At 38.4% G+C, this 22,044-nt stretch overlaps 1 pseudogene; it reads left to right on the forward strand.

Moving 5' to 3' along the window:
• LOC101670875 overlaps positions 1-21,756 on the forward strand; it is a 128,441-nt pseudogene extending 106,685 nt beyond the window's left edge.
• Positions 21,757-22,044: the final 288 nt, after the last annotated feature.

Genomic DNA, 22,044 nt, shown 5'->3' on the forward strand with positions numbered 1-22,044 from the left:
GACAACTGGAATATTTCATAAAGATAAACAGGTAAATGCATCTAGAAGACAGAACAACATAAATGTATATTTACTTAATAACAGACGTTCAAATACAAACAACAAAAAAAAATAGAACTAATGCCAGAAAATAAAACTGCTAGTAGTAATTAGTGTGTAAGTTCATATTCTTGCATGTCTATAATTAATAGTAGATGATTAGCATTCCTGTTCCAATGACTAATAAAAACATAAATAAATAAGGATATAGAAAAACTGAACAAAAATATTATAAATTTATTTGACCTAATTGATGTTTAAATACCTTTCCCAGCAACAGCAGAATACTGACCCATCCACCTTCACACCAGCAAGTATGCATGGAACATTCATCGTGATATACTGGGTCATAAACCAAGTGTCAAAAAATATAAAAGGAACTGAAAGCAAACAAAACATTTTCTTTGGCTACAATAGAACAAAATTAACAATCAGTAACAAAAAAAGAATATATTAAATTTTCCCAACTGTTTAGAAATTAAATTATATACTTCTATACAAACCATTAATTAAAAAGGAATCACAAGGAAAATTAGAAAATATTTTAAATTGAATGAAAATGAAAACAAAACATAAAATGTGTGAGATTTAACTAAAATAGCTCTTAGAGTGAAATTTCTAGCACAAAATGCTTTAATTATAGAAGGAGGAGGAAAGGTCTAAAGGCATGTGTAGGCTTCCAAAAGAAACTGGAAAACAATAGTAGTGAAGCCAAGGCTAAGTAAAAAGTAATAAACAGTGGAAAGCAGTGACATAGAAAACAAACAATAGAAAAAATCAATGAAGACATATTGCCTTTAAAAATATCAATAAAATTGAGCAATTTCTAGTACCAGTGATAAAAAGAAAGAAAAGTTACAGCTTGCAGATATCATTTAATACCAAATACTAATACTAAACATAGGGCAATACTAAGTTAAGGGTACTAAGTTAAGGTAAGAGCAGTCAATTTAATAAGTTAGATGAAATGGACAATTCTGGTTAAAAAGACTTGTAAATACAGTGTTGGTGAGTATATGGAATAACTGGCATTTTCTTATATTGCTTTTGAGAATATAAAATAGTACAGCCTCATTGAAAAACACTATGGTATTACCTTATAAAGTAAAAAAATATATAAATATTATAATTATATGTAATTAATAATTATAATTGCATTGCAATTATCTATTTTATATGTGTGTTTATAAATGTTTATCATGACTCAAGAATTCCACTCCTGGATATATACCAAAGGGAAATAAAATATATATTCACACAAATAACAAATACACATATGCAAATGTTCTTAGCAACGTTATATATAATTGCCTCAAACTGGAAACAACTTAAATTTCCATCAACTGATGAATGAAAAAAACAAATTATGGTATAGCCATACATGGGATACTGTACTCACCGATAGAAAACCAAAATATTAATACATAAAACAGGAATGAATCTTAAAACATTATGCTAACTGAAAGAAGTGAAATATAACACTGTATACTTTATGATTCCATTTTTATAGTATTCTATAAAAGGCACATTTTTAGTCAGGAAAAGCAAGTTAGTAGTTGCTTGAGACCTGCTTGGGTGGGGCAGATGACTTGGCACTAGGGAACTTACAGTTATGTTGGAAATAGTCTGCCTCTTGAGGATGATGGTGGGGTCATGAGACTACACATTTGTCAAAACTCATTGAATGGTGGAGGAAAAATGCATGCGTTATTACTGTTATCAGATTATACCTCAATAAAGTTGGTTTAAATGATTTTATTTTAGAGGTCAGAATGAGAAAACAAAAACAAAAACCTCTCTTTGTTTTACTCTTCTGGTAGTTTCATAACTTCCTGAGGCAAATGAATGTCCCCAACAAACTTGGTAAAAAGATCAGTGCATTAAACAAACAAACAAACAAACAAACAAATAATACCAAAGAAAAAAGCATTTTAGTATATTGGAAAACTATTTCCCCATTACATTACAATTACAATCCCTACTTCTATTTTCAGTTTTACAATAAACTTTGTCTTCTACATGAACAGACATTTCGGCAAAGAAGACATCCAAATGGCCAAAGTGCTGCACATTGCTTGGCATCAGGGAAATATGAATCAAAACTGCAGTGAGATACCATCTCACACCAGTCAGAATGGCTAAAATTAACAAGTCAAGAAATGACAGATGTTGGCGAAGATGTGGAGAAAGGGGAAACCTCCTACACTGTTGGTGGGAAGGCAAGCTGGTGCAGCCACTCTGGAAAACAGCATGGAGGTTCCTCAAAAAGCTGAAAATAGGGCTACCCTACAACCCAGAAATCGCACTACTGGATATTTACCCTAAAGATACAAATGCAGTGATCTGAAGGGGCACGTGCACCCAAATGTTTATGACAGCAATATCCAGAATAGCTAAACTATGGAAAGAACGTGGATGTCCCATCAACAGATGAATGGATAAAGAAGATGTGAGATATCTATATCTATATCTATATCTATATCTATGTATCTATATATAGATATATAAACATCTATAATGGAATACAATGCAGCCATCAAAAAACCACCAACTCTTGCCATTTGCAATGACATGGATGGAACTAGAGGGTATTATGCTAAGTGAAATAAGTCAATCAGATAAAGATAATTATCATATGATCTCTCTGATATGAGGAAGGGCAGGGGGTCATGGGGCCTAGGGAGGGAAAAAATGAAACAAAATTCGGGATCAGGAGGGAGATAAACCATAAGAGACTCTTAATCTCACGAAACTGAGGGTGCTGGAGGTGAGGGGGTAGGGATAAGGTGGCTGGGTTATGGACATTGGGGAAGGTATGTGCTATGGTGAGTGCTGTAAAATGTGTAAGCCGGATGATTCACAGACCTGTACCCTGGTAGCAAATAATAGATAATTTATATTAATAAAAAAACTGAAAAAAACAAAAATAAGAAACTATGTCTTCTACCTAATGCTGATACCTGTTATTGAATTCTTATAGACAATTTAAAAGAAAAATATTTAGAATTCCAGGTACAATGAGTAGTCCAATTTCTGTTCATAGTCTTTTGACTGGAATTGACAAGCCACTTCATCACATAGGTCACAATTATTTTCATCTGCACATGGGGGATGGCTCTTGGTAACATCTAAGATTCTTTCTAGATCTGATTTCCTGCAACTTCATATCAGTGTCCCTATTAAAAACAGTAGAGAGGAAACAACCCTCAGCAAAGTAGCTGAATATAAATTCCTTCTCATATTTACAAGGTGACTAAAGGTGATTGAAATGAACAAGAGCTAAAGCAAATCCTCAAACCTTACATATGATCAATTTTTTTAAGAGAGATTTTTTTGTTTTATTTTATTTAAGTTTTTGCTTTTTTTGTTTGGTTGAAGGGATTCATACCATTTCAAAATCAATCCTGGTATACCTGCCCTCCAAGGTTTTTCTGAAAATGTGGATGACAAAAAAGTGATCAGGGAAGAAGACTATTTTCAAAGGTAGTCACTATGCACATTATTCTGGGAAATCTGTGATTTTGTTATTCTTTGTGCTAAATGTTTCAGTTGTTTCTTTTATGTTGGGGATGAAAGTTTCAAGATACATCCAGTGATGCTACCAGAGATTTCATTTACATGATATAAAATTATACCAACAAATAGGAATGACTCTCACAAACAGTTATTGAGTGAAAGAAGACAGACATAAGAAGGCGTATGGATTATTCCATTAAGTATCCTACAAAAGCAGAGAATACTAACTTCTGCTGTCAGGGAAGTGGTTGTCCTTATGGTAAGGGGCTAGTGACTGGAAGAGAGCTCAATGAGACTTCCAGAATTCTGGCAACATTTTTTTTTCCTTCTGGTCACTGAGTGTTTGTTTTGCTATAGTCCTTGAGTACAGTTATAACACATACACTTATGTGTGTGTCTGCACATTATATATAATAGCACAATAATATATCCCACACAGTATCACAATTATGTATTTTAAAAACATGCTACTAAACACAGGATTTCATCTGAGCCTCATAACAACCTGTTGGGACTAGTGATATAAGGACCACTGTCACCATTTTAGAAATGAAGGAAATGAGGTTTTGAAAATACAGGTCAATTCAACTCAACGAATATTTCTTAAGTTCCTATTGTAATCTAGAAAGAGAAAACATACTGGATAGTAAGATACAAAGAGTGCTTACAGTTAAAAATAAATGAAGTCATTTACTCCCAGAGCACATAGCTAAGAAGGTTCGTGGCATTTTGGACATAGAAGGTACCCCAGACACCAACAGGGTTCCACTCTTAGATGAGGGCGAGGCAAGAGCCTGGACTTTGTCGTGGGCCTGATTTGGGTTGGATTTCTAGTTTCAACACTTCATCACTGGGTAACCTTGGGCAACTTACCTACCCTCTCTCTGCCTCAGTTTGTTGATCTGAAATGTCGTATTAAAAATATCCATCTTAAAAATAGCTCTGAGGTAAATTGTAAAAAATCTGGGAGCAATCCCAGCATACCACTCAGCAACTAGCAGTTCTAAGTTACTATCTGTTCCCTTCAGGTGATTTGAAGTAAGTGGCTTAGAATCCAGGCCCCTTCCTAGCATGCTTTTCCGCTTCTCCAAATATGTACAAATGAGATGTGGAGTGTTAGGTGCACTGGGATGTGAGGCACATGCTGGACCAGCTCTGTCTACTTTCCAGGGAATCTGTGTGGAGCTCCTGGGTTTCATAACCTGTGGTCCGAGGGCCTTTGGCCCAGCGGGGAGGCAGAACCTCTCCCTGGTGTTGATGGCAGGGCTGTGAGAGTGCATATGAGTAATCCTTTCTGGGAGGAAAGCAGATACAGCAGCCTGGAAAGCACACGTTCAGGGAGGCTGAGCAGGAGAATGAGCTGAGATGAGCAAAGACCACCATCCTGGGTGTGTGATGCAAAGCCTCGGGAATGTGTCCGAATCCAATCCAGTGGCCGTCCTCACCGTGCTCTGTAGCCCTCTGAGCCCCAGCAGCTGTCACGGTGACTGATGTACGACACCCTGACCTTTGCTGACACTGTCCTTCCTTCTTGTCTTTCACCCACGTCTGTCCCTGTTTTCCACCTCACGCTGGCTGATGGCAAATAGGTCTGTGGAGCTGCTTGGAGGAAAATCCCATTCTCTGTTATCCTGGTCCTGGGACTCCAATTTCCCATGGGTATAGGTGATTGATGGGAACTCTCATTCCAGTAAAATACTGTCTGCTTCTCTACAAGGGTCCCTCCCCACACCAGCCATTCTCCTGGTTTAAAGGAGGGCCAAACTCTTCAGAATATATTCCCCACCAATGAGAGAGCTCCCATGTATCTTGTGAGGCAACTTCATGTCCAGTACTTCATCTGTTTCTCATTACAGCCCCCTGGGGGGAACCAAGCAAGGGTATTATTTCCTTATCAGTAGTGAAGGAAATGGGGTTCCAAGGGTCCCCTGAATTGTCCCAAGTGAAATGGTAAAGTAGGTGGCCATCAGAATTAGCGTTCAAGTCAACTGAAAACCAGCCTATTGGATATCACTCTATTGGCTCTCAATTCCACGTATGTATTTTAATGGCTGCTACTGCTTAGCAATCTGTTCTTCTCTAATTCGTGTTTGTTCCAGAAAAGCTATGATCAAGAAGAGCTCTCTCCCATATTCACCATATTTTATGAAATAGAAGAAAGAGCATACACAATTCAAATAGACAATCTGAGGTAACTTCAAGAATCAGTTTGTATGTCATCTTCAGGAAGCTATAACCAATAGTCTCAATCTGAGATTGTCCCCCTCTCTTCTTTATGCTTTGACAGCACCTTGCATGCACATTTACAATGCATGTAAATCACCTATTTATGCATTTCTCTCTCTTTCCTATAGACCCTTGAGCTCAGGGACCATGACTTATTCATCTTTGTATTTTCTGGTGCCTGAACATGGCAAAGACAAATGCTCAATTAGATCATTGACTGAATATAAAATAATGTAGTCGATGGTATTGAGAGTCTAAAGGTGATATACCTTGGCCCTCATTTGACTGAGGAGGACACCAAAGAGGACACATTCAAGGTCAGAAAGAGTAAGAAGCAGGAACAAGACCACTTCTCCAAAGGGTGGTCTGTGCTACTCAGGTCCAGGTTTCTACTATAGTGTGCAAGTTCTCTATCCTTTCAAATCATCCTGTTAAATTATAGCTAAAGTTAATAAAGGATGCCCCAATCAGTGGATGAGTCTCCCCCTCCAGAAGTACCTCTGAACATACTTCAGAAAAGCTTCCATTTTCTATTATCCAGACTGGAGCCATCACCAGCTCTTTGGTTCCCTCTCTGCAGTCTCACAGCCTCTTTGGTGCGCTACTTGTTCTTGCTTCTTACTGATTCCCCTGAGCACGGACTCTCCTCTTCTGCCACACCCTGAGCATTGAGCATGAGGTTTAAAAGCATCTATCAAAAACATGAAGATAGCAAAAGGGAATTGCTAAGTCAGAAGGGGAAACCCAAATATTGGCCATTAGGCAGCAATACTTCCTCAAGCCTACCCACTAAATCGCATCACAAGGGAGCTGGAGCGGCTGTGTTCTTCTGTCTCTGGCTTCCCAAGATGCTACATGGGTCTACTCTTCAGAGCTGCTTCGACCAGATCTTTTCCTTGAGTAGCAGTCTTTTACTCCCAACTCTTGTCTTTAGTCTGGCAAGAAAAAAATCCAAAAGGATCTTTTAATATAGAAAGGAAAAATCTTTGAGAAGATAGAGCTCACTCCCTACTTTGATGATTCATTAAGCAGAATCTGTCAAGGCAGGTCTGAGGAATTTGCATTTGAATCCTTTCACTGGGTACTGGCTACCCAAAGGCCAAAGTATAGGTACTTAATGTGCATAACCAGAACATTCCACAGAGTGAACTCTCCCAGAGGAGCAAGTGGTATGCCTCGAAGGAAATTCTTACTTCTTTGTTAAACCATAGGAAGAAAATTCACAGTAAGCTAAGACAACCTATTTTGTTCCAGTGTCTATCAGTCAGACATTCAGGTGTTCAGCCCTAAAGCACTTTTCCCAAAACTTGGGAGCTATCTGATCAGGTACGAATAGCTGATGGCAAATATTTAGAATCTGTGTGTATTATTAACAATAATTAACATTTATTGAGTGGGTACTATATGCCAGGGACTGTGTTTAGCATTTTACATGCATTCTCTTATTTAATCCTTCCAAAATCCTATAAAAAGGACAATGATGCATTCTGGGTGTGGTTTAGGGTGCGGTTGGTTCGTTGCCCAAATCCTTCCACTCAGCCCTCCTCTTCTCCGGAGTGAATATGCCAAAGAGCATATTCACCAAAGGATCAGCAGCCAAATGGGAAAGAAAGTGCTGATATTATTGTCTGGGAAAGCCCACAAAAGAGAACACAACTTAGGCCTGAGGCTTAGGAGAAGCAACCCCAGCATCCACTTATCCAGCCTTCAGCTTGCATAGAGGCTAGGATAAAGAACAGAGAGTGCTTCCTAAAGGGATAGCCAGAGTTTAAAAAAAAAAAAAAAAAAAAAAAAAAGGTGGTTATGGAATCTAACTTTAAGACACTGTTGTTTTTCAAAATCACCCTTTGGGTTCTAGTTAATTAGATTAATAATTCCTATTCCCTTAGAGGGTTCCAATGAGGTCAGAGAGAGGAGTGTGATGGAAAGGGGAAAGCTGAGGTCTCAAGGGGCTCCAGAGGCCTGGAATCTTCTTGTACTAAATTCATGCTGGCTTCTACGCAGAGGTTCAGAGAATCTCTCTCTTACTGTTTCTTTGAGATGGGTTCTAAGGAAGTTTCACAGTGGCTTTAAGAGCTTTAGAAAAATATGTTCCTTCAGTTTCTGTTGCATAGTCAGACACAGCCTATGGGGCAGGTGAGGAGGACCATGCATGAGGAAGTGGACTACTCAGCCACCGCCTTCTATTTTGGTGTCTGACATTTTGAACCAAATGCCCTTGTAATTTATTTCTTGTGCCCAACCCCAAGATTTCAAGATTTCATGAGATATTTTTGAATCCTACGAACAGACCAGCTTTAATTCAACTGGAAGGGCTCATTAAGTATTGAAAACAGTTTTACTTTAGAGAGAGCTACGTGTGTCTTATTATTAATATGCAAGGAAGGGAAAATAAATGCAAAGGAACCACATTGTTACCGGTTCTACAAGTGTTTTCCCCTATATATCATGTCATGGGAGCATGTGAATGAAAGGCAGCCATAAGCAAAAACGCTTCTCTCACATATTTGCTGAGGTTTGGACTTTTGACTTACCTGAGTCTTCTACCACTTATTCCTCTCTAGTCTCTATCACTGGGCTCTGTCCTCTGTCCTTATAATGCTGACATGCTCAGGGTGCCTCTTTGGATATCCTCCTAGTGCATCCTTCCCCCAAACACACAATCAACTCTCCTTCATACTTCTGACTTAGAGATGTCTTCTATCAGTTTTCACCCATACTTCTGACTTAGAGATGTCTTCTATCAGTTTTGGCTTCACAAAATGGACTCAATTCCTCATAGCAGGGAAAGGAGTTTTGTACAATGCTGGTGTTTAAAAGTTCAAATATGCAACTGTTTGCTGAGTAAAACAAAACAAAACAAAACAAAACAAAAACAAAAACAAAAACAAAAACAAAACCAGAGAAGAAAATTAACAAATTAACAACCTAGATTTTTGGTATATAAGAACAGCATGACTTAGAAAAGAAAATAGTTCTTTAATAATTCCTTCCAGTCTTCTCTAGCTAGCACCTACTGTATGCAAGCTTCCACCAGATAATGGTGACAGTGACTCTATACAGCTGGGTAAGATACAGAACTTCAAAGAGTACCAGTAAGGAAATACACATGTACTGAATTCTATTCAAGATAATTTATTTGGATACATAAACATGTACATTAACATAAATGACTACAATCGAAGGCAGTATGAAGTAAAGACCATTAAAAGATATAACAAGTTTACTTATTCCAGTAGAGGTAATTAAGAAGGGCCTAGGAAATTTTTATTACATTTTCATATGAGTGGGTACTGATGTTATTAAAAAACAGGATTATTTTTGCAAGGACTCAAGTCCCTGCAAGCAGAGAGTTGAGTTCAGTATTCATTTTTACCTGAACATAGAATTTGTTTAAAGTAAAAGTGAGTAAAAGCATAGACATACACTCAGAGTCTAGAAAGGCAAAGCTTAGTTGCTGATGTCTAAAATTTCAAATTTCATTTCAGAGGTGGTGAAAATTATTGAAGTGTTCCCATCAGGGTAGACCTGTGATTAGAAAATAATAGAGAGAGATTCTCAGGGACCTGTCAGCAGGGTGGAGAATAGAATGAGAGACAGACAAGGAAAGAAGTGGGAAGAGAAGTTGGAATTTTCTTTGAACAGCCTAGAGGTCATGTGGGCATGTACCAACCAAACAGACAAACAAAAAATCCCCAACAATACTCTGGAGTAAACTTTTATAATGAATAGCATCTACTTCTTGTTTACTTCTTATAAGATTCACTTTATTTCATTGCAGAAAATTAGAAAAATACTGAAGAAAATAAAGTGAATTGATGACTTCCCAATTAAGAACACAGTAGTTTATATTTGTATCTATTTACTTCAATTTTCTATTTGTGTAATTAAATTTTTCAGGGTTAAGTTTATAGCACACATTTAAGTGTTTTTTAAAAAAATTAATGTCATAAACATTTCTCACATATGTTTATTATTATCTTTGTGTTAAAGATTTATTTATTTATTTATAGCATAGGGGCTGGGGAAAGGCCGAGAGGAAGAAACAGAATCTCAGGAGACTTCGTGCTTGAGCATGGATTCAGGATTCAATCCTATGACCTTGACATCATGACCTGAACCAAAACCAAGAGTGACACTTAACCAACTGAGCTACCCAGGTTCCCCTATGTTTATTATTATCTTAACCATCTTTTAGAAACATGATAGAAAATTGAATAGAAAAATGTTCAAAATGAAAATATAAGGCATAAGGAAGAAAACAAAATGCAGCTATAATACCAAGATTTAGAGATAAGTGCAGTGAATATTCTTGAAGTATATTTCAAGCATAAAAGCATTAAAAAGGGGCACCCGAGTGGCTCAATGGGTTAAAGCCTCTGCCTTTGGCTCGGGTCATGATCCCAGGGTCCTGGGATCCAGCCCCATGTGGGGCTTTCTGCTCAGCGGGGAGCTTGCTTCCCTTCCTCTCTCTCTGCCTGTCTCTCTGCCTACTGGCGATCTCTGTCAAATAAATAAATAAAATATTTTTTTAAAAAAAAGCATTAAAATTGGTGCAGTATCATATAACATGCTTTATAAATTTTTTTGCTTGTGATAAAAATCATTTAGAAGTGCTTTAAGTGTAGGGGCACCTGGGTGGCTCAGTGGGTTAAGCCTCTGCCTTCAGCTCAGGTCATGATCTAAAAGGTCCTAGGATTGAGCCCAGCATTGGGCTCTCTGCTCCGCGGGGAGCCTGCTTCCCTCCTCTCCTTCTGCCTGTTTCTCTGCGTACTTGTGATCTCTCTCTTTCTGTGTCAAATTAAAGCTTTTTTAAAAAAAGTATTTTAAGTGTTGCATAATATCATATAGTTATACCGTCACTTATTCATACCTGACAGTAACTATAGTAATTTATTTATGATTTGGAATCAAAACTATACTCAAAGCAGACTATTTCTTAATGTTCTCATTATCAATTAGGAAAGAAAGTCACCAAGCATAAAAGATAAGAAGTTAGAAAGACACCTATAAAATGAACTTGAAAAAAAAGTACAGAATGGATTAAATGAAGGTATAATCAATTACCAATGGATTGGGAAAATATGCAATTTGTCTTGGAGATTAAATAAATATAATGAGCTTTTGCAAAATTAGGATGTTGCTATTTCAACATAAACATGTTTTAAACTAAAGTACATTTTAGGGTAGTCAGATCTCACATATGTGCAAGATATATCTTAAAAACCCAAGAAGACATTCCAGAGTTATAGGTTCTTGAAGAGGCTTTAAGTTTAGTGAAAGGTCTTAAGCTTCCTTCTTCTATCACTTCCATGAGAAACAAAGAAAACAGATGAATAGCCTTGTTTTAAGAGGGAGGCAATGGAAAGCTAGCTTAGATAAGACATCGTAACAAGAGTCCAGTGTCAATCTCCAACGTCAAACTCCTGCTTTCATATTGTTTCTCCACCACTTACTGTTCCTTGGACTTGGGTGAACTAATCTCTCGCACCTGTTTCTTCGACTGTAACATGAAACGCTGAGGATGCTGTACTTCCAAAAGATTCTGAGAGACAGGAGGAGAAAGTACCATTTTTGGAAAACAATTACCAGCAAACACTTTTAATGATTTTACAATCCAAGAAGTTCATCTTTTCTTCATATCTTTGAAAAAATTCTTTACAAGCCTAGCTTACTGAATTTTTAAAATTAGTTTTGGATAAGACACCCAGAACCAGCAGAATTCTAAAAGCCCATTTGGAACCATGAACGTGGTCCATTGTTATGAAGTGATTTCTTGTCTCTTAATGTTTGTGACTTTATGATATTTCCCCACAACCTGACTTGAATCTTCTTTATTGAGATTACACTTGGAGATCAGGAGGTTTTTCTATGCAAAAAAGGCAGCCATGCCTAAATCCTTCTTATGTTTAACTGCAAAAAAAAAAAAAAAAAATCTCATTTGTTCAGTCATTAAGATGTGGTTTCTAACCTTGAGGCTTTTATAATTTGTAACCGGGGAACTCAACACAAAGCACAGAAACAAAAAACAGATAGAGCTATTCAGAAAAAGGTTTCATCTAAATTGAAGCTGGAATGCTTCTTTGGGAAAGTGATAATTGAGGTATACCTTGAAGGATGTAGTCTTATTAAGTGTTTAATGGGATGGGGGAGGGTGTTCAAACTAGAAGTGAGGTAGGCCTTAAAAGCCTCATTTCATTTTCTAGGCAGTGAGTGTGAATTATTTTAGATTCATATGAAAACTTGTGACATGATACAATCCATGTTTTAGAATATGTTTGGGCCCCGACTTGAGAGATAAGCGGCTGGAACTTCAGGGCCGCTGTTGTGGCCTCCTTGCTGGGACAGAGGAGTGACAGTGTCACTTGAGAGCAGTGACATTGTGGAGGGGAACTGCGAGGCCTATGGGCCTCTCTGTATGTAACAAATATTACCAAAAGAAAGCTTTCCCTTTCATTAATGCCATCTCAAAGATGTGAAACATGCTTTGCTGGTGTTGATTTGCTTTTATTTACCTTCTCTAAAATAGCATGCAGTTTCCGTACAAATGATATGTACTTGGCATGTTAAATTGCTGAAGCGTTTTCTTCCCTTGATGCTCACCGTGAAACACACCCAACGCTCTGCCTGGATGTGAGTTCATGCAAGAAAACATCACTATCTATCCTGACAGAAAGACTGCAATTCTATTTTGCTCCAAGATTGGAATACAACTAATGCTGGAGCAATTTAGACAAAATGGCTATTTTTTAACCATGGTATCAGTAGAGATGTTTCTTTTCTTTCTTCTTCTTTCTTCTTCTTCTTCTTCTTCTTCTTCTTCTTCTTCTTCTCCTTCTCTTCATCTTTTACAAGAAAATGTCTGCAGTTTATTTTAGAAGTAATCAGTTTTATTACAGGGAGTACAACGTTTCTGAGTACAAATTAGATATTTTTGAAATATAAGCTCTGCTCTTTTGTAAGTATTCCTTCTCTTCCAACCCCTAGTACTGGGTAATATTTTGTGATTGATTTTGCTACATCCCTCTCAGATCTAAATTTAGACATGAGAATAGTAAAAATAAAATAAAAATTCATTCATTCATTCCAAAAGACATTTAATGAATACCTCCTGTGTTCTAGGCATTGTACTAAATGACAGGTGTGGAGTTAACATGGCCCTTGCCCTCCAGAAGCTTACATTTTCACAGGAGTCTAAGCTATGCACACAAATATCTCTATTATAATTTAAAATATTATGTGTGTCTATAAGCAAAGTACTGGAGTACAGAGAATGTTTATTCCATTAGAAGAAAACAAAGAATATTCACAGAGAATATGACATTTTAGATAGGTCTAAGGAATAAATGGGGAAATGGAAAGAACATTCTAGAATGATGAAAGAGTATGTGCAAAGAAATGAAAGTGCAAACTGTCTCAGGAAGAGAGGATGGGCAAGTTGAAAAAGCACAGAGAGAAAGTCTTGTGTCTGTGACCCGCTCACTCCTCCGAAAAATGAGGAACCTTGGGCAAGTTAGTCAATCTTTCCTGAACACTGGGATACTAATACCTGTCTTGAAGAATATTCTTTGATTAAATGAGCTATTGTACGTAAAAGCACCTGGCTCCTTGAGCATGCTCAGTAAATATGGTCTGATTTTATTCAAGAGAAATACACATTTCCTTGAGGTAGAACACAGAGTGTCTGGGTAAGAACGTTGTGAGGAAACTGAGATCCAAAAGATAAGTTGGGACCAAATTGTGTGAAAGCAAAGCTAAATAGTTTAGGTTTTATTCTGAGGGCAATCAGGTACCATTGACTTTTTTTTTTTTAATTTTGTTTATTTATTTGACAAAGAGAGATGACAAGTAGGCCCACAGGCAGGCAGAGCGAGAGAGAGAGAGAGAGAGAGAGAAGCAGACCCCCCCCCGCTGAGCAGAGAGCCCAATGCAGGCTCGATCCCAGGACCCCGAGACCATGACCTGAGCTGAAGGCAGAAGCTTAGCCCACTGAGCCACCCAGGTTCCCAAACCATTGACTTTTGAAACAGCTCTTAGCTGTGGTCAGATTTTTGCTTTAGAGATTTCACTGGGACAGGGATGAAAATAGACAGAGGAAGAGGGAAGTTAAGTAGAGACTGGAAAGCTATTGTAGTGATTCAGGTCAGGCAGGCTGAGGATTTGAACTCTCATTGTCTGTGTGCTAGAGGGAGGGAGTGAAGCCCCACAAGAAATGTAATGCACAAGCATACACCAAATTGGGAGGGTTTGGGGACTACCAGTATGCGTGGAAGTGAAAAATCCTAAATTATCTCTCAGCCAAACACTGAGGAGTACAGGCGGCTTGGTGTTTTCTTTTGCAGTAGCACAAATACATCTGCTTACCCGTCCAGCTGCTTGGAGTTGGAAGAAGCTAAACCCACATTGAGAGGAACATGGTTATTTTCTGCTGCTAAGTCATTCCTCAGCACGTGGGAGTGTAGAAGGAATTTAATTGTGCTATCTCCTAAACCTTTTGGTGTTTATCGACAGATCCTTGACTTATCGGGAGAGGAGGATGAATTATCTAGTAGATTCCACCTTCTTTTTGCAGATGAAGACAAAACTCAGAATCAGGAAGTGACCTATCTCAGAAACAGAGGGTGTGCGAAACACTAGAGCCAGAATTCAAACCCAGGATTTTCACTGATCACCTAAACACTCTTTTTAAAGAAGTTGTTGAGAATTCAGGCAGGCATCACTAATAGCTACACAGTGAGCAGTAACTTTGTCTACCCCCATCTGCACAGAAATAAAGTGAATTGTTTTAACTTTCCTTTTAAATCTTAAATGGAAGCTGAAGTTCCATCAAATGGAGCTAAATGTGTTTTCTACATAATTTAATAGTAAAAATTAGTTGATTTATGTCATAAAATATAAAAAAAACCTACAAGGGCACATTGCTAGTGTAAACTCAGGTAAAATAATTTTTAGTTTTTTTTAGCTCTGATTAAAATTTTTTTTTTTTTACAAAACAATGAACGACAGGCTACCAATTATTAACCAAAAAATCATTCCTAATGAATAGAAAATGTTAATTCCATCAAATTTGGAATATTTAAACAAAAGAATTATTAACACACATTTAAGGTTAAAATTCTCTGTCCTTTATAGACATTCATCATTTATACTTTTTTCTTGGGAAAAAATATTGTATAGAATGTAATTCTAAATCATTGACACATCTTTTTAAAGAACATTTAAAAAATCAGTTTGGATATAACCATTTTAACCTATTTCCCTTCCATCTTAAACAGTATATTTGGGAACCATTCAAGAATAACTGGGTTGGCATCAAAAGAAATGAAATCTTGCCATTTGCGATGACGTGGATGGAACTAGAAGGTATTATGCTTAGTGAAATAAGTCAATCAGAGAAAGACAACGATCATATGATCTCCCTGATATGAGGAAGTGGAGATGCAACGCGGGGGATTTTGGGGGTAGGAAAAGAATAAATGAAACAAGATGGGATCGGGAGGGAGACAAACCATAAGAGATTCTTAATCTCACAGAACAAACTGAGGGTTGCTGGGGGGTGGGGGGGTTTGGGAGAGGGTGGTGGGGTTATGGACATTGGAGGTGTGTGTGCTGTGGTGAGTGCTGTAAACCTGGTGATTCACAGACCTGTACCCCTGGGGCTAAAAATACATTATATGTTTATTTAAAAAAAAAAAGAATAACTGGGTTGGAATCATCATTAGTAATAAGAATCATAGAATGTAACCTCTGGAAGTGTCTTTGGATAGGATCTGCTGTTTCTGATCCCCCATGTGATGAAATGTCTAGAGTGTGGTCATGAGATCTTCTAGTAGGATAGGTTGAATGAATGCAAATGTACTGGGGGGCCTCTGGTTTAAAGTTGGAGCTATATATTTTATCCTCAGGGACCCAAAAGTATTTAATGTAGAAGGAAATTTTTTAAATGGGCCAGGGGCACCTGGGAGGCTCAGTTGTTTAAGAACTGGACTCTGGATTTTAGTTCAGGTCACGATCTCAGGGTCCTGGGATGGAGAATCCCACATCCTTGGACTACCAGCTCAGCAGGGAGTTTGCTTGTCTCCTTCCTTCTTCCTCTGCTCCTCCACTCATGCACACACATGCATGCTCTCTCTCTCTCTCTCTGAAATAAATCATCTTAAAAAATAAAAAAAATTAAAAATGGGCCAGGTGCAAAGTGCAATAAATATCACTGTCTGGGGCAGAGAAGAAAGCAATGGATTGAGGAAAAATCGATCTGGGTTTAAATTGCTGTCTTTCACTGCCCTGGATTAAGTCTCTCTGTCCCTGCTGATGCTGGTGGTATTTTGCTTTAGTTACCTCATTTGTAACCAGGTGATCACTATGAATGTCCTCTAAGTTCTGACCTTATGATCGTGTGGTTCTTCCATCGAGGGTGAGATATTTGAAGCAGAATTCAAAATAGGCTGAATTATGAGTGGCCCGATGTCACTCAGAAAATCAAACATTCAAATTCACTCTCATTTCAATCTGTTTTTTTCCCCCTCATTTTAAAAATTGACATTTAACGAGTACTTACTAAGTGCCAGAGTATGTGCGAAGCACATTAATAAATGTGTTCACTCATTAAATCTTTCAACTCCATGAAGTAGGTACTATTTGGTCTTAGCAACTTCTTCACATCATAGGATATTTTTGTCTTGTATCTAATAGGAAACTTAAGCAGCCTTGCTAGTGTTACTGTAGGCAGGATGTGAATACAAGACAGCCATCGGAAAGCATTACCAGAGCATCTCTCTTGACAGGAGAGAGCTCATTGGCCATGAATGTTTTTTCCCTGACCAATGATACAACCTCCTGCCCAAAGTTACCAGTATCACTAGGTTGGCAACAAGTCTTTGGAAGTTTACATCATCCCTATATTTTTGAAGTTACTAAATGTGAAAAATATCATGACCTCAGTGTTCCCTTGCTGAGCCAGATTCATAACATTACCACCACCTGCTCTTCCAAAGGTTTCCATTTAATGCAGGTTTAAAAATAAGGACTCTGCTCTCTCTTGCTTTCTTTAGAGAAAAGGTGTAAGTCTGGCTGGAGTGTTTAAGAAATTCCAGGGTGATACAGTGGAAAGAACTTGTCTCAGATCTTCCACGTGACCTTGGGCAAGTCAGCCTTACCAATTTTCAGTTTTCTCCATCTCTGTAACAGAGTGATTGAAGAAAATAATTTGTTCGGAGGAGAAGGGAGCTGAAATGGATTATGTATAAGTCTATTGGTCTTTAAAATCCACACAAAACCTCTAAAAACTAAAATGTAGTAGCTGGTAAAACAGGTCCTGGCTCCTGAAATGTTGAAAGGAATCTTTTAACTCCTTTTTTGATTCTTCTTCCCTTCTTCCTTTGCTCCCTTCCTTCTCCCCTGTCCACCTTTTCTTCCAGCCAGATAGTAGTTTAGGTCCTGGGGGTGGGGGTTGTGAATACAATAGGCAAGTCTTCTTTTGTCATGAAGCACACATTTCCATGGGGGAAAAGAAAAAGGTAGTAACAAATAACCCAATAAATGAAGTAATTTAAAGTGGTAATAGGGGCTGTGGGCAGAATACAGTGGAGAAAGAGCTTTAAAATTGGTAGTTGCAAGCAGAGGCATTTAGATTTTAAAGAGGGTGATTGGGATGGATTTCTCTGAAGAGGAAATATTTTGCTGGAGATTGGAATGACGAACTGGGACTGGCTTTGTTCTGGGGAGAACATCACCAAGAAGACAGGGCATAAGTGAAGGGGCTGCAGGAGGCATGAGTATGGGTTGGTCGAACAAAACAAAACAGAATGAAGGCCTGAGGTCAGGAGTATGGTGAACAGGGAAGAGAGTAGAATAATCTCTTAGCAGAGATCTGGGCATTAGTCAGGTCATCCAGAGCATCTTAAGGAGTTCAGTTTTTATTCTAAGTATATTTGAATATCATTGAAGTGTTTTAAGTAGAGTTATGGTATTATTCACATTTTTATTTATTTTTATTTTTTTAAGTAGGCTCCATGCCCAGTGTGGTGCTCATGACTCTGAGATCAAGAGTCATATTCTCTACCATTGGAGCCAGCCAGGCATTCCTATTGTCACATTTTTAAATGACTGCTCTAACTGCAATGGATTATAAGGGCTAGAGTAGAAGCAGAAAGATGAGTTAGAAAATACAAAATAAGAGATTCAGGGTAATTCAAAGCCTAGGATCCAGGGAATGGGAGTAACCTGAAGTCTGATTAGAAGAAGTGGAACTTGAACATGAATCTGGTTTGAGTGAATCCAGTAGCATCTAACCCATTATCTTTTCAGGTAACCTACTTTATTTTTAGACAATCCTATCTCTGAGAAATTATATGCTATAATCACAGAATATAGTAAGTGCCTAATAAGTGTTACAGATTCCTCCTTTTTGGTCATACTCAAAAGAGCTAATTATAACACCTTGCATGTATGGAAACTGACTGAACATCCTCTTTTCCTTTAATTAGTCTAAGTGTGCACAACTTCATACTTACTTAGTGACAGGACAACAGCCATTGCCCTGCCCCACAGCCTAATTATTGTAGGTGTACAATTCTCATTACACATATGCTGGAACCACATCGTGACTAAAGTGTTATTGGACTTTGCCTAACTAAATGTACCGATAAGGGCCTAGGTGTTGGTGGTGACTTAGGCTAGGTCAGTGCTTTATCAACTATCAAATCCCACTAGCTGTTAGAGAAACAGGTATGTCCCTCAAGCTAACCCAAGTAGGCTACCCCTAAATAGCTTTAGTCACACATTGACCAGAAGAAAGCATAGGCTAGGTGAATGGGGACACGTCCCCGTTCCAGCCATAGGGAGGGATGGGGCTCTGTCTGGAAAGTGAGGAATCAGACAAAAGGCCTAGGAAGTTCCTAAGGACCCACACCTATGATGTAGCCCTTTCAGGAGACTGGTATGCAATAGCTCAGGGCTACAGTTTTTTGAAACCTATTTACTAATAAAATTGTCAGATATTTGTACTGTGTAAGCTAGAATTTTTTCTGCTTCCTTTTTTTTGTTCTCTTCCAGCTGAACTTTAGTATCGATAAAGTAATATTTTAAAGATATTATTTATTTAAACCTGGCAATTCACACACCTGTACCCCTGGGGATAAAATATATGTTTATAAAAAATAAAAAATTAAAAAAATAAAAAAGATATTATTTATTTATTTAATTTTAGAGAGCGAGTGTGCATGAATAAGGGGAGAGAAAAGGGAGAAGGAAAGGGAAAGACTCTCAAGCAGACTCTGCACTGAGGCATGGAGCCCAACATGGGGCATGATCTCACAACCCTGAGATCATGACCTGAGCTGAAACCAAGAGTCCGATGCTTACCAACTAAGCCACTTGGATGCCTCAATTCTGAACAATTCTATCTTATCTCGGCTATTTTCTGGGGAACCAAGAGATGGGGTATGGAGTCACATCTGTCCTAGAATATTAAAGAGTAAGCACTTCTTCTCTGAGATGCAGCATTATGGGCAAAAAAATTAATCAGGAGTCCCCAGGGGGCATGTTGGGCTAAAGGGGAAAGAATCTGGTGATCTTTTCCTCTGTACTTTTTGAGATATTGGTCTTGCTTTGATTTGTATATATTATGTTTTATTTTTGAAATGTGAAGGCATTTCCCTTGCACCCTCACCATCCTGGTCTTTTCTGAACAGGTGCTCTAGTTCAGTTGTTTTCGAAAGTGTGGTCCTCAGCCAGGAACATCAGCAACATCTGGGAATTGTTAGAAATGCAAATACTTAAACTCCAGCCAGACATGTGAATGTGGTACTCTTGGGTTAGGGCCCAGAAATTTCCATTTTAATAAGCCTGTCAGATAATTCTGATACATACTCAAGTTCAGAAATTCCCTGCTCGAACTGGTCCAAAGTGAGGAACTCAGAAGTGTCCCACACTTCACCTAGGTGAGGCAGAGCAAGAACTCCTGCTCCTCCTGTGGGCTGGAGGTCAAGTTAGGGTTAGAAGCCAATTCTCTTGGGTTCTAGGCCACAGCTCTTTATATCCTATCATGCTCTGAAACTCAATCCTGGTAAAGAACCACAATGCTAAAGATCACCACTCACATTATCTTTCTTTTAGTTTTGTAGGTTTACCAAACTAAAAAGGAAATAGTGGATGGTAATTTCATACCTAGAAGTGGAACTTAAGAAAGTAATCAGACATTGAGAGACCACCTTACACCAATTAGAATGGCCAAAATTAGTAAGAACGGTAAACAACCGGTGTCGGAGAGGATGTGGAGAAAGGGGAACCCTCTTACACTGTTGGTGGGAATGCAAGTTGGTGCAGCCACTTTGGAAAACAGTGTGGAGATTCCTTAAGAAATTAAAAATAAAGCTACCCTATGACCCTGCAATTGTGCCACTGGAAATTTACCCCAAAGATACAGATGTAGTGAAAAGAAGGGCCATATGTACCCCAAAGTTCATAGCAGCAATGATCACAGTCGCCAAACTGGAAAGAACCAACACAAGAAAGAACCAACTTTGGCTTAGCCAATGTTGAGAGGAATTTTTTGTTTTCATAACTTTCAAGAAATGGCATGTAAGAATTGTTGTTCAATAACATATAATAAGAATTAGAATAATAGCAATAATAAGCATTATTATCAGGAGAAATGTTAAGGTCTTAAAGCTACGTTTCAGTCATACTCTTATAAACCTCATTAAAGGCAAGGAGAAAAAAATGATAACTATGGGCTACTGGGAATATCATTAATTCGAAAACTACTTATTGAGAGATAGTATTAACTGAGAATTCGAAAGGCAACATGAGTGTGGGACCAGCATCAGGCCCAATGCCCACCTTGCCTCAAAGCCTCCAATTCTAGGGGCTCTTCTCCAATGCCTGAAATTTATGGTCCTGAAGAAAATTATGCATCCTTGCAAATGTCATCAGCTGAAACACCCCACTCAGGGACTATTTCTCTTCTTCCTCCCTCCATGGATCTGCTTATTCAGGCCAGCCCTGATTTTTTCACCAGTCTCAGAGTAAAACTACTACTCTCTTCTATAGAGGAGAGCATGATGAAGCAGAAAGATGCAGCCCAGGGCAAGAAACAGATCAGAACTCTGTTCTCTTGGGGCACCTGGGTGGCTCAGTTAGTTAAGTGTCTGCCTTTGGCTCAGGTCATGATCCTGGGGTTCTGGGATTGAGCCTTGTGTCAGGGTCCCTGCTGAGTGGGGGATCTGCTTCTTCCTCTCCCTCTGCCCCTCCTGCCCTGTTTGTGCTTTTTCTCTCCCCCTCTCTCTGAAATAAATGAAAACAATCTTAAAAAACAAAACAAGCACAAACATGTTCTGTCAGACCCAGCTGTATGTCCTCAATGCTAGATTACAGAAACAGAAATACCTCAGTCTCCAGAAGATGTAAGAACTTTCCAACATTCTGAACCTTAGCGATAAGAAGGTTAAGACCTGGTTCTAGAACCAGAGAATGAAATGTAAAAGGTTGCAGAAAAACAACTAGCCAAAGAATAGCAAGTCTATGACTAAGAACACCTCAGCAACTACAGAATACCCAGGCTTCTGTTCTTCTCACCAGGATACCTGATCAACTCTTCCGGAAACCTTCCAATATAGAGTAGCCAGACCTGGAAACCTTCCAATATGGAGCAACCAGACCTGGAAACTTTCCAATATGGAATAACCAGACCTGGAATAGCCAGTCTTAGAGCAACCATCTCTGGAACAGTCAGACCTGCTGCTCCCAAGCCTGGAAAAACTAGACCTGGAACAATCAGCTCCCCAACTATAGACAGGAATCCCTGCAGCACCAGATCCTGTTCCTGCAAAATTCTGCCAGGGATTTGGATTCCATCTTAGAAACTGCTAGGGATAGCCATAGGATAACAAAATAATCCACTAGCACTTTAGTACCTTGCAAATAATGGATTTATTCCCATATTACTCTGTGAACCTATAGCCTATAGATGTGTGACAATGAGTATATATTTCAATCTCAATTTAGTCAGTGGCTGTAGTACTTCTAGGATTTGTGGTCCCATATCTCTGCCTTGATAGTCTGTTTCTCATTATGTTTCTTGTATCCATGGAGGGGTTAAAATTAGAGTCTAATCAAAGATGTTTCCATAGCATTGACTTCTATGGACAACATGATGAAAGATGTTCTTGGCTAGAGATAACTAGATATAATATTAATTTGGATATCTTTAGGTTTTAGATTCTAACCTCAAGAATAGGAAGTAAAAATATAAGGACTTGTGAT

This window comes from Mustela putorius, unplaced genomic scaffold, assembly GCF_011764305.1.
Source record: "Mustela putorius furo isolate JIRA1106 unplaced genomic scaffold, ASM1176430v1.1 tig00003834_pilon_pilon_pilon, whole genome shotgun sequence".
Taxonomy (NCBI): Eukaryota; Metazoa; Chordata; class Mammalia; order Carnivora; family Mustelidae; genus Mustela; species Mustela putorius.